Source organism: Hevea brasiliensis, unplaced genomic scaffold, assembly GCF_030052815.1.
Source record: "Hevea brasiliensis isolate MT/VB/25A 57/8 unplaced genomic scaffold, ASM3005281v1 Scaf399, whole genome shotgun sequence".
In the NCBI taxonomy this organism is placed as follows: domain Eukaryota; kingdom Viridiplantae; phylum Streptophyta; class Magnoliopsida; order Malpighiales; family Euphorbiaceae; genus Hevea; species Hevea brasiliensis.
Genome location: NW_026614916.1, coordinates 61,956 through 74,362, shown reverse-complemented (window position 1 = coordinate 74,362; position 12,407 = coordinate 61,956).

The following is a 12,407-nucleotide window of genomic DNA, read 5'->3' as shown; positions in this document are numbered from 1 at the left end:
GCAGGTATGGCGGGTGGTGAGGGTTCTAGGAAGCGGAAGAAGGACAAAGAGATCTTCCGGAAAGTAAAGGAGATGAAGCGTTCGGAACGACTTCAAACACCCGGTCACGAACCTGGGGAGATACAAAGAGACCCACCTCAACCTTCGGGTCCGCCGACCACTGAAGCTGTCAGATCTCCTCCTAGATCGGAAGAGCAGCCCCCGCCTCTCTCAGTTATTCCAAGCACGGAAGGGGGGCCTCCTCAAGCTTCTGGGAGGACCTCTTCTCGTGGCGCTCAAATACTGATGGACTGCTTGAAGAATAACCGGACCGTCAGGGAGAACTCCGATTTTGCCAAAGTCCTGGGATCTACCATCTTCTTTCAGGAGGATCGGACAAAGTATCCCGGAGTGGTCTCGATGATATCTTGACTCGAACCATGAGCCTAACGTGGAGTGTCCGTGAACCGGACCATGATTCGGAAAAGATTCAGCGCTGGTAAGGAGGTCGAGAAGAAAAATCAGGAATTGGCTTCCCTCCGATCCCAACTCTCATCCGCCGGATTATATATCTCAAGTCGAGGGACGAAGTACCATGAAGACCGGTGGCCGAAAGGTCTCGTGACTTGGTGAAAGTGAATGGGCTCTCGAGAAGTCCGTGCACTTCGTGCCAACGGCTTCAGTCGCTCAACTTGTAGAGGAGCTTAACGCGAAGGATAAGGAGCTTTCGGAGAAAGACAAAGAGCTTAAGGAAAAGGATGAAGAGATGGTGTCGGGAATAGCCGGAGCCTATGTGAATGCTCATAAGGATCTCTTGGCCGAACTCCAAAAGCGCTATCCTGAAGAGGACTTCTCTTGGATGGACGACCTGGCTCCCGGGGGCGATGGTGAAGATAGTGAGGAGGAGGGCGAGGAAGAGAGAGAGAGTGAGCAGAATGTAAATCAGGCTGGGGGTGATCCCCCAGCCGAATAACTTGTACAAATTATGAAATGAAATGGAATATCTCTTTTGTTCAATGAATGGATGCGATTGGAAAATCTTTGAATTGCCTAAGTATTTGATTGTATGAGCATAGCGAAACATGAACTAAATGCCATTATTAATCTAAGTATAAAAGATCGGAAAGCACAATAAGCATGAGATCGGTGGGGAGAAATGCTGAACGGGACTTGATTAAAATTGAAAATTTAACTTGAACACTTAAGATCGGAACCCTCGTTAAACCGAACCAAAACTTTAGCTCTTAATCTTCCGAAAAGGAGGTCGGCAATAAAACTGGTAGGAAAAGATCTAGTGCCAGTTCATTTTATTTATCAATAGAGATCGGAAAATACTTGACAGGTCCGAAAATTCGACAACGGGTTTGAGAGGTCGGTAAATGATTTGAGAGATCGGCGAGGCTTAATGAATATGAGGACTCAGCATTAATTCAATTCTTTGTGAGGAGAGATCGAAAATGTGACCGCCTATCAAAGAGGGATCGGAAACGTGATTAGCTGTTCAAAGAAGAATTTTTATTGATTCTAGGGATCGGCCAAAATATGGTGTCGACACCTATTGTCATTACAGCTTATTAGCTGTTCTGTTGCACACCGGGAGATGCACATGTGACCGATGGTGTGACGGCCCGAGGTACTAGATACCCAGTGCCAGTTTACCCGTTTATCTAGTCCACTCGTCCAGTATAGATTACTTGGGCAACCAAATGAATGAAAGTGAACAAAGTTAACGAAACAAATGGATATTCAAATACAAAACAAATAAGACATATTCATTCAATGCATATTTATTTATGTTATTTCTTTCTATTTTATTATTTGCACCACTAAGCATTATTGCTTAGCGCGTTGCTTTTACCACGCGTAGGTTCTGGAGATATTGATCGTGAGCCCAGTAGACCGCAGACTGGGTGAGTTCATCCTGCAGCTCTGCATAATGTCCGTGTCACCTCACCCTCCACAGTGCATTGGTAGGACACTAGATTTCATTTTGATATTTTGTAACTAATTTTTATTTTCTCATATGTAATCGAACTTATGAAATGTATTTTGATGTTCATGTAAATAATGAGAATTGTGTTTGTGAATGGAAAAGTGAATGTTTTTCTGTGATTTATACATGATTATCACATGAGACGAATGATTGAGAAATGAAATTGAAAAATGTTGAGATTTTGATATTGGAGTTTGGGATTGATTGAATATGAATATTGGAAGTGTTTTTTTCACAGGTTCCGAAGAACTGTTTTCTCCATTTTTAGCCGGTACTCTGCCGGATTTTCTTTAAAATCTTCGGAACCTCAATAAATTATAATTTTGAAAAATGGCTCAAAGATATTATATTTCATAAGTTATATTCAAAAGCATGATAAAAGTTAATTAAGGTATAATAGAGTGTGCCGGTACACCGTGTGACATTGCTTACTCGGGTATACTGTACACGGGTAAGGGGTGTCACAGAAACACCATGAAGGGGGGTGAAGTTCTAAGCAGGCAGCTATTGGAACCCTTATGCCTTGAAAGAGGGTAATTGTATTATACAGATATTTTTAAGCAGATTTGTATATTATTTCACAGCATTTAGATAAGTAATGTCATGCATAATCATCAATTTCATCAACTTTTATAAATTCCATTGTCAAACTCTAAATTCCATATTTTCTGCATTATTTTAGGTGTTTGGATAAAGTTCCAAGGCATAGGAGTGTAGAAGGGAGCTTAGAGCTTAGAAAGACCAAAGAAAAGAGAAGTGCTGCTAATACACTTTACACAAGTCATGTAATCAAAGCCACAGACTCGCATAACCTACTACCAAGGGAAAACTAAAAGAGTCAAGAAAGAAACACTGTACATAGGCCGTGTACACAGACCCGTGTAAACCATGGAGACCCATGTAAGTCTCTGCCTGGCCAGGATTAAGGAACTCTCTATAAAGCAAAAGAACACAGGTCGTGTACTTGGACCCTTGTAACCAGCAATGCCTCGTGTAATCTTCTGTGCCAATACAAGATGCAGTCTTCAAAGCTCTAGTAAGTTACACAGCCCTGGGCCATGTAGTGATACACGGGCCATGTATCAGCCGACAGCCAGTTTCCTGCTTTGGCTCTAGCTTCAATTTTTGATAGAGATAAGAGACTTCTAATACTTCTAGGACTCTGAAAACCTAAACCTAGGCACTGAATATAAATAGAAGTAGCAGAAAGCAGAGAAAGGGGATCCAGAGCTGAACAATAACACCTTTATCATTTTCTCACAGCCGCCTAGAAGAGTAGTATATCAGTATCAAGGAGGAGCCTTCAGCTGAAGTTCCACAAGATCAAAGCTGCAGATTCTCTTCGATTCTTTTATTCTATTTCTTTAAGCAGACTTTTATTATTCTTTTATTTTATTTTTATTATGTTTGCTGAACTCACCATGAGTGAGTAATTTCCATATTCTGGAATTAAGAAAGTAACACTTGTAATCATTATTATGGACAAATATTGAGTTTTATCTATTAGATTTGAGATTTTTTCTTTGATTTAATTTCTTGTGATCTTAATGCATGTTATGTATTTGTAACACCCTCACTTTAGCAAGTCCGAACATTCTACTATATCGGTGACCAGTGTTAGTCCGGACATTTAGAATATCTGGAACTATATATAGACTAGAGTGAGGAGTCATAAATAACTCAAATAATGGTAAGAAAACCAAGGAAAAAAAATTTAGAAATAAAATACAATGAAGTTAAATGAGCTGGTGTCCTAGCGATGGGTGACCTAACAGGAAGTTGCTGTCTTCACAGCTAGTAGCCCTAAACCAGAGAAAAATTTTGTAAAATAATTTTTGGGACTCCAGAGAAGAGTCATTGAGGTTTCGATGGCATTAGAATGCCAAGAAAATGCTTAGAGAATTTATTCAATTGGTACAGACAATTTTAGCTCATTAAGCTAAACGAATGGCATTTTGGTCATTTCACCTTCAGAGATGATTTTTGGCCAACTTGTCCAATTAAGTAAATAATTTATATGATATAAAATATGAATAAATATTGCTGAAAATTAAATTAAAAATGAGTGGAAAAGAAAAGAAAGGAAAATGAATTAAAATTGGAATTATAACATCATTATGATGTCATTAAGAAGGCCTCCACCAATCAAAACTTAACAACCACATTTAAAACAATTAAAAAGAGGAAAAATGAGTCAAAATTAAGAAAAATTTTCTGGTTCTTCTTCTTCCACCAGCCGATTCCCTCTCTCTTTCCTCTCACCATTTTTGCTCAAACTTCTCACTAAAATTTCTTGATAAATCACCATAAAATCTTAAACTTGCTTCATTAAAACTTCTCCTCACACCTTAAATTACCTTTAGGCAGCAATTTCAAAGAGAAATTAAGAAGATTTATCAAGCTTAGGGAAGCTCTCAAGTGAGGTTAGTGTCAATCCTTTCTTTTTCTCTTTAAATTCTTACTTACACACTTAATTTAAGTTAGAAAATGTAAGAATGGGAAAGGAAATTCACTTGTATGCCTCACCCCATTTTTGGCAGCCATGGACTTATTAGAGTTATAATGATTTTCTTTGATTTAAATGAGTGTATAAGCTACCCTTGATATGAATTTAACGCTTAAAACATTAAATTGTGAGTTTAGTGCAAGAATAGAAAATTTGGAAATTTAGGGTTAGGATTTTGAACCTAAAATTTGGGGGTTGATGCAATTGAGCATGAATTATTATTTTAATGGTCAATTAATGACCATTTGGTGTAGTTTGAACTAAATTTGGAGTGACTTGTGACATTAACTAAGGCAAAGGTTAGGCTGCCTCATAAGTGCATTCTGGACCCTTTGAGTCCAGTGTGCTCTTGAGGCTATAACTCAAGCTATGTCACTCCAATTGTCACACCTTACCCCTCTGTAAGGTATAATATGATCCCGTAAAATACCTAATGAACTATCGAATTTCACCTACCGATAACTCATTAAGTACCCTACAAGGGATTTTAAAACAATTTTCTTATTTTTGACAAGTGGTGAGCATTTTCTAATAAGTACTTAAAACATTTAGTTAAATTAAATCTAGTTGGAAATTTTAACCCATTTTCTTTTTCCGCAAATTTTATAAAAATTTTGACAGAGTTTCCTCTGTATTTTGAGAAAACAGTTCTTCAAATACCTGTAAAAAGCACTTCTAAAAATTTTTCTCAACAACTGCTTCAATTTTATACTCAATCTCAATCAATTTCTCAAATTCACAAGTTCAATAATTCTCAAAATACTGTCAATCAATATCATTCATATTTCATTAGAAACCAAACAATTTAGATACATCATTACAAAATTTACATTAAGAGAATTTCAAACTACAATAAATATTACAACTTTATACAAACTTTGTACAAGCTGCTCAAGACCGATTTTACATGTCCATACAATTACGTGCAATACATACATCAAAATGAATATTTACAGTCAGGGTATAAATTATACCCGATAACTTCTAGCAAGTAGCTCCCCTGTCCTCAGCAGCTCAATCTGCTATTCCTCTAGTCTCTATATCTGCGACAGCATAACAAGCTATCGCTGAGTGGTGAACTCAGTGGTGCACAAACTAATAATTTAAAACTTAATACAATTTATGCTTGACAATTCATAACAAATAGAATTTTAAAATTTCTAAATTCTTCAAAATCCATGACCTTCAGAAATCAACATTTTCATTTATGCAAATTATTCATTCGAATAACATTTTGATCAAATAGTAACTATTTATTTACATTTCTTTTAAATTCCGAGACAATGCAAAAATTTTTGAATCATTAACAAATTATTTATTTCAATCACAATTTATCAAATTATGCATAATTTAAAGGGCGTTGCCAACAATACACACAGTCGAACCCATGACCCAAAATTCGAATAGATGCCGTGTTGTACACCACGACATTTCACATTCTCCCAATAACCGAGGCTAAAAGGGAGAAACAAAGACTAGCTAGTATATATGAGTACTCATTCACATCATTCCCCAACTGGCAAGCCAGAGAGGAAGAAACTCGCCCCATCAAGTGGAGGAGTTATCTCACTAGACAAGCTAATGAGAATTCACAACATATTTTGTCATGTCAACTGTGGTTTCAAATCATATTCAAAATAATTTCTATTTGCAAAGTATTTACAAATCAACATATTTAATCATCATAAATTCATGCTCAAGGTTGGCAACACATCAAACTTAAAATTTACAATCCTCAAAACAATGCAATAAATCCTTAAATGTATAAGAAAATTTATATTCAAATTATACAATTTCATTCAATAAGTTAAAATTCTCAACACAACAAAATCATAAATCATACAATAAATTTATTTCAAATCAATTTGGAATTGAAAAGTAACAAAAGTGTTAGTTGTGCACAAACCTCAAGCGAGTCGCTTCTTGGCCTTGACTCGGTTCCTCGGGTTCTTTTCCAGTATTCTTTCCAACTGAAACACACAATTTTATAGTGTTTCAGTACTAGAACTTAAAATAAATCTAAAATAAATTTAGCTTCACTTTTACCTAGCTCTAACGTGCTAAATTCGATGTTCTTGAACTTTTGTGTTTCGAGTTACTATTCACTACACTATTCAAGTCAAATTGTTGACTTTTTAAGGCTTAATAGGTATGGGAACTTTAACTTCACCCACACACCATATTTTGGTCATTAACTTTGTTGGTTTTGGTCATTTTCTCAAAGCTTAGGTCTTTTAGGCAAAATTGCCAATTTTCGGTTTTGGAGTCCTAAGTTGCACTATTTCATTGGTCCTTTTACTGTTAGAATTTGGCAAACCTTCCTTCATAGAAAATGTTCCTTATTGTCTTAAGTGTATTCTTATTTTTGGATCACCCCAATTGGAGTTTTGTAGCTCAAGTTATGGCCAAAATACGCCATCAAGCACGCAATCGCTCATACTGCTATTTTGGTTCTGGCGGATTTTTTATCCAACTTCGTTCAGTAATTTGATCAAGTTAAGTCCATAATTTGGTCTAATTTCCTTCATACGAAATGTTCTACTATGTCTTAGGTTTCCACCGGTTCAAGAATCGCCTAAATTGGAGTTTTCTAGAGAGAGTTATAGCCATTGGAACTTTACTGTTCAAATGGAAATCTGCAGTTTTGCAGGTTCAGTAACTCAACTTTACTCAATAATTTGATTAGGTTAATGGCATAATTTGGGTTGGTGTTCTTCATAAAAGTTTTACATCTATATCTTATCTAATTACTGGTAAAATTTCAGGTCATTTTGACCTGCCTAGCTCGAGTTATGACCAAATGAACAGTTACTGTTCATTTGGTCAATTTGTGATGTGCATCGCTCTTACTCAACTTTGGTCAATTTGTTCACTAGGTTTTGGTCAGTTTTTGGGCATGGTTCCTTAATGAAAATTGTGTCATTTTATGTCTATTTTCATCCCCAATTGGTGGCATATCAATTGGACTTGTAAAATTTCTGTTTTGGTCCTTCAAAGTTGGCTTGGTCATGCTGCCAGCAGCATGACCATTTACCCTACGAATTTGACTTCACTTCTAATAATTCAAACACAACTCATTTGGTCACAATTGACCATTTTTCACTTCACAATAGGTCAAACATGCCATTTACTCATTTCTTACATTTTTTGTTCACAAACCCTAAGTCCCAAAACCCTAACTTGCTAAATTATTGTATTTAACTACATTTAATGGTTTTAATCCTAATCAATCAACTAAATAAAGCTTCTAAACTCATTTAACTCCATCAAACCATACAAAATCATACTCCCCTTCAACAGGCCGAAATTCAGTTTAGTCCTTCAACAATTGATTTCTCTTCATTTCCTTAGTTTCTAAGTTCATTTAAGTCACTAAACATGCACTTAAAACAGAAAATTAAGAGTTAGAATACCAACCTTTGTGTAGCAATTTCTAACTCCCCTTTTCACCAATTTTCTTTCTTTTTCTTGCTCCTCTATACTCTTCAAGATGCAAGGATGAGGTTTAGTGGAGAATTTTAGGGGAACTTATGGTTAATTTAGGGTGTATAAAGCTTGAGCTAAGAGCTCTAATGGAGGTTTGAGAGTGAGCTTTGGGAGAGGGAAAGAGAGAGTCACGTTTTTTTTTTTATGAAAAAGATGACTTTTAATTATTTTTTTCTTTTCTTTTATTTTATAAACTTGGCTTATGGAAGACCACAAAATGTAATTTAATAAATAATTTAATTAATTCTTTTATGACATCATGCATGAGGTCATGCATGATGTCATCACCCATTTACTTTTCTCATTTTTCTCTTCTTTTTTTTTCATATTTTTCTATTAGTTCTTCAATTTAATTCTCGATTCTGAAATTTTCTTTTCCCCAATTTTATTTGACAGTTAGGTCAGGAGTCAGCTCTCGGTGTCAATTGACCAAATTGCCCCTCGCCGGTTCATCCCGGTTTGCAAATAATCCAATATTTCTTTCGGCTCCCTGACCTAATTATTTGACTGACTTAACAGTTCTTTTTCGTGATTTTCTCTTTCCCACTGTGTTCATGAGGGTCCTAAGGACCGCAGCGTCACTTTTTAAGGTTCGAAATTTGAGTTTAAAACGACTTCGCAGTCGTTCCCGAGACGGTCACCCATCGTTGTGACTCTCAGCTCGTTTAACTTCTTATGTTCTGTTTTTTTTTATTTATACTTAACTAATTGGCAATTACTAATTATTTGTGTTTATGGCTTATTTAGTTGTCTTAAGTATGGTTTTAATCCCCTTAATTGTCCGGACCGACACCGGTCACCGGAATAGTGAAATATACCAGGCTATGCAAATGGGGGTGTTACACCAATTGGTGCAAAGCTAATTAGAGGTGAAACTAGACACATAATGCAACATTTTTTGTGAAGAAACCATACCCAGAAAACTAACTTAGGGTGACCTAAAAATTGACCTAATCTGGATAACACACATTCTGCCCTAGGCAAAATGACTAAATGAACAGTGTTTGTTCATTTAGTCATAACTCAGTGTAGAAAAGTCCAATTGATCTGAAATTTATATCAATGGAAAGCTTAGACAATTTAGGACAACTTTTATGAAGAACACAACTCCAAATTCTGACTAGAACTTAATGAAATTGCCCACCAAAATTAGGACACCAAAACTGCCAGAATGGGATTCTACCCATAAATTCTGGGTAGATACCAATCCGGCCAACCTTTCTAAAATTAGAATAACTTAAGCTAGAAAACTCCAAATGGAGTGATTCAAAAAGAAAATTAAAGAAGACACAATAAGAAATAACTTTGATGAAGAGAATTTTGCCAAATTTCTACTGTAGCAATGAACAATGGAATAATAAACTTAAGGCATGAAATATGAAAATTTTAAATAACACACAATAAGTTTTGAAATGGTATTGGCAATAAACACCAACAATTTTAGAATACAAAATGTGATATATTGGTGATATTAGAACTAATATACCTATTGTCTATGAAAAAGTCAACATTTTAGTTGATTAATAAGATGAATAGTAACTATTAAACTTCAATTGCAAAGAACCTCACATTTAAATTTGTAATATGCCCTAGTACGCCTAGTGTGATTGGTTTGAATAGGTTGACATGCTAATAGAGTTTTGATAGTAATACTGCATATGGCATCATGCTATTCTGTGATTTATGGCTTATGTGGCCATTTCGTGATTTTATGGCTTTTAGCCATTCTGACACTATTGTGATATTTGGCCTTGTGCCCAATTTCTGTGACAGCTTATCAGCTGTTCTGTTGCACACTGGGAGACTCATTGTGATCGATGGTGTGATGGGCCGAGTTACTTGGTACCCAGTGCTAGTTTACCCGTTTATCCAGTCCAGTTAACTAGTATAGGTTACTTGGGCAACCAAAATAAATCTTAATAAATTTTTAATCAAATAATCAATATAAACACTACAGAATTAATAATGCTACAAATAATTACCAGAAACTTATCCGTATGAAATATCAGTATACACTCTGCATGTTTATTTCATTCTAGTTATTTTTATATTATTATTGGCACCACTAAGTAGTATTACTTAGCGTGTTGCTTTTGCCATGTGTAGGTACTGGAGATACGGAGCACGAGCCCAGTAGACCCCAGACTAGGTGAGAGTCAGATATGCTAGTGTCCTGTGCCACCTCTCATCTGCAGTGTATTTTGGTAAGGCACTAGGATTCTCTTTCGTATTTTTATCAATTGTATTTTGTATTTAAATTTTCATGTTATCATGTAAATTATAAACACTTGTATTATTTTATAAATTTGTAAATTAATGAAATTAAGTATTGCCTTTATAAATTTGGGTTCGAATTTAATTATGTATGATATGAATTGAATGAATGAAAATTGTTGAGAAATATTGAGATGATGTTGATTATTTGGAGTTGAGAAAGATTGGGAATATATTTGGAAGTGTTTTCTACAGGTTTCGAAGAATTGTTTTCTCTATTTTTAGCCGACACTCTGTCGAATTTTCTGTAAAATTTTCGAAATCTCAAATTAATTTATAATTTCAATAAATGATATAAATGATATCAATTTCAAAAATTTCACTTAGTGACCCATAAATAAATAAATTAAGAAATGATAAATATCAATGAGATAATATATGGTGTTCTGACACACTGTGTGGCATATCTTGCTCGGCTATACTGCAAACGGGTAAGGGGTGTCATAGTATTGGTACCCACTTAGTATTGATTATAGATATTAATTAAAAAACTAAAAGGTAAAGATTAATATTAGAAAATCAAGATTTTGAATCTAGAAAATCTGACTTAGAGATAAGCTGATAACCTTTGTGGAGTTTCATAATTAATCATAGGTTTTAAAGGGTTTTTATTAGAACCGATCACCTATGAAAGTATAGTTGTAATTGAGACACACCTTAGGCGCCTTGAGAGAGGACCTATGATACTTCAGGATTAATTTCCATCAAGGCAAACGATTCTCAATCCAATGAATAGACAAGACTACATCCATAATAAGATTAAAGTATGCAATCTTAATTCGGTAATTATTTCAAAATAGATTAATCCATTTTAAATTCATTACCCTGTGTAGCCTGGTACGTACTAGTTACATTCCTCGTGGGACGATACTCTACTAACTACTTTATTACTTATTCGTGCACTTGCGGGTTGAAAAAGACCAGCAAACAATCTCTCTCCACTTTCCTGTTCCCATGTCTCAAAATGATAAATTTCCTTAACCTAGCTCGTATCTAATCCTTTATCTGCCTCTCTATCGCATTCATTGATTATCGAAGTGTTAGATGCTTGTGATTCTACATTAACAAGTATTAGGGCCCTGTTTACTTTACAGGACAGCAATTATCTTTTTTTTTTTTTAGGTTTAACATTTTTATATTACAGGCTGCAATTCTATCAAGGGAATTAGTATTTGGTCCTTTCTTTGGAGGAATTTTTTAGGGTATTTTTGACGTTCTGTGACTCCATACCTGTTGTGTTGTTATTTTAATCATGAATTGCTCTTGGGAATTTGAGTGTTTGTAACTAGATTAGCCCAGTGCATTTTGTGGGTAAAGGATATAGAAGTGTGATGAGCATTATTTGGATTTTACTGAAATACCAAACTGAATTGTCCTAATTTGAAAATTTAGTTCTGTTTTTTAAGGAAAATTCGGTTTGGTTGGATTTTATTTTTGTATTAAAAAACTGTGAAAATTGAACTGAAACTTATATGTTAATGTAATTGAAATTATTTTAAATAGAAAACTAAGACACTGCATTTCATTCAGTGAATGCAGCACTAAAATTTCTCCTCCTCTTCTCCTCTGCAGTTTTCTATTCCTATCTCGTGCCACACAATGCTTCTCTTCCTATCTCACATACCTAAGTTGTCCACTTCTCTTCCATGGGCCACCAACTACTAGAAGACTTCCCTTTCTCCTCTTCAATTCCAAGGAGACTTCATGTCAGCCATTATATCAGCTCAAGGTCCATCGCGTTGCCTACTGCCTGTGTTTTGCAACCTCTGACCTTTGTTTCACAAGCCCACGTCCTTTTCTTTGTTGCTTCTTCGCCCCTTTGCAGAACAAACATTACCTGGCCCATTTTCTTATTTCTCTCTTGAAACCTCTCTTTCTCTCTATATATGATTGTTCTCTTTCTGGTGCCAGATTTTCATATACATTTAAGGACTAAGGTACAATATTCTGGTTGATCATCTCAGCTTGATAATTCTGCCACGTGTAGCAATATTTTTTTATAATCTGGTTTGCTTTGTTTAATTTTGGTTAATCATTATCTTTTAATTGATTAGCTTTTGGTTTTGGTTTGAAGGTTTAATCATATAAATTTGTTTAATTTTGGTTTTCTGCAGCCTGATCATATTTTCTAGTTGATCAGTTTTTGGCTTTGCCTCTTGATCTTTTAGT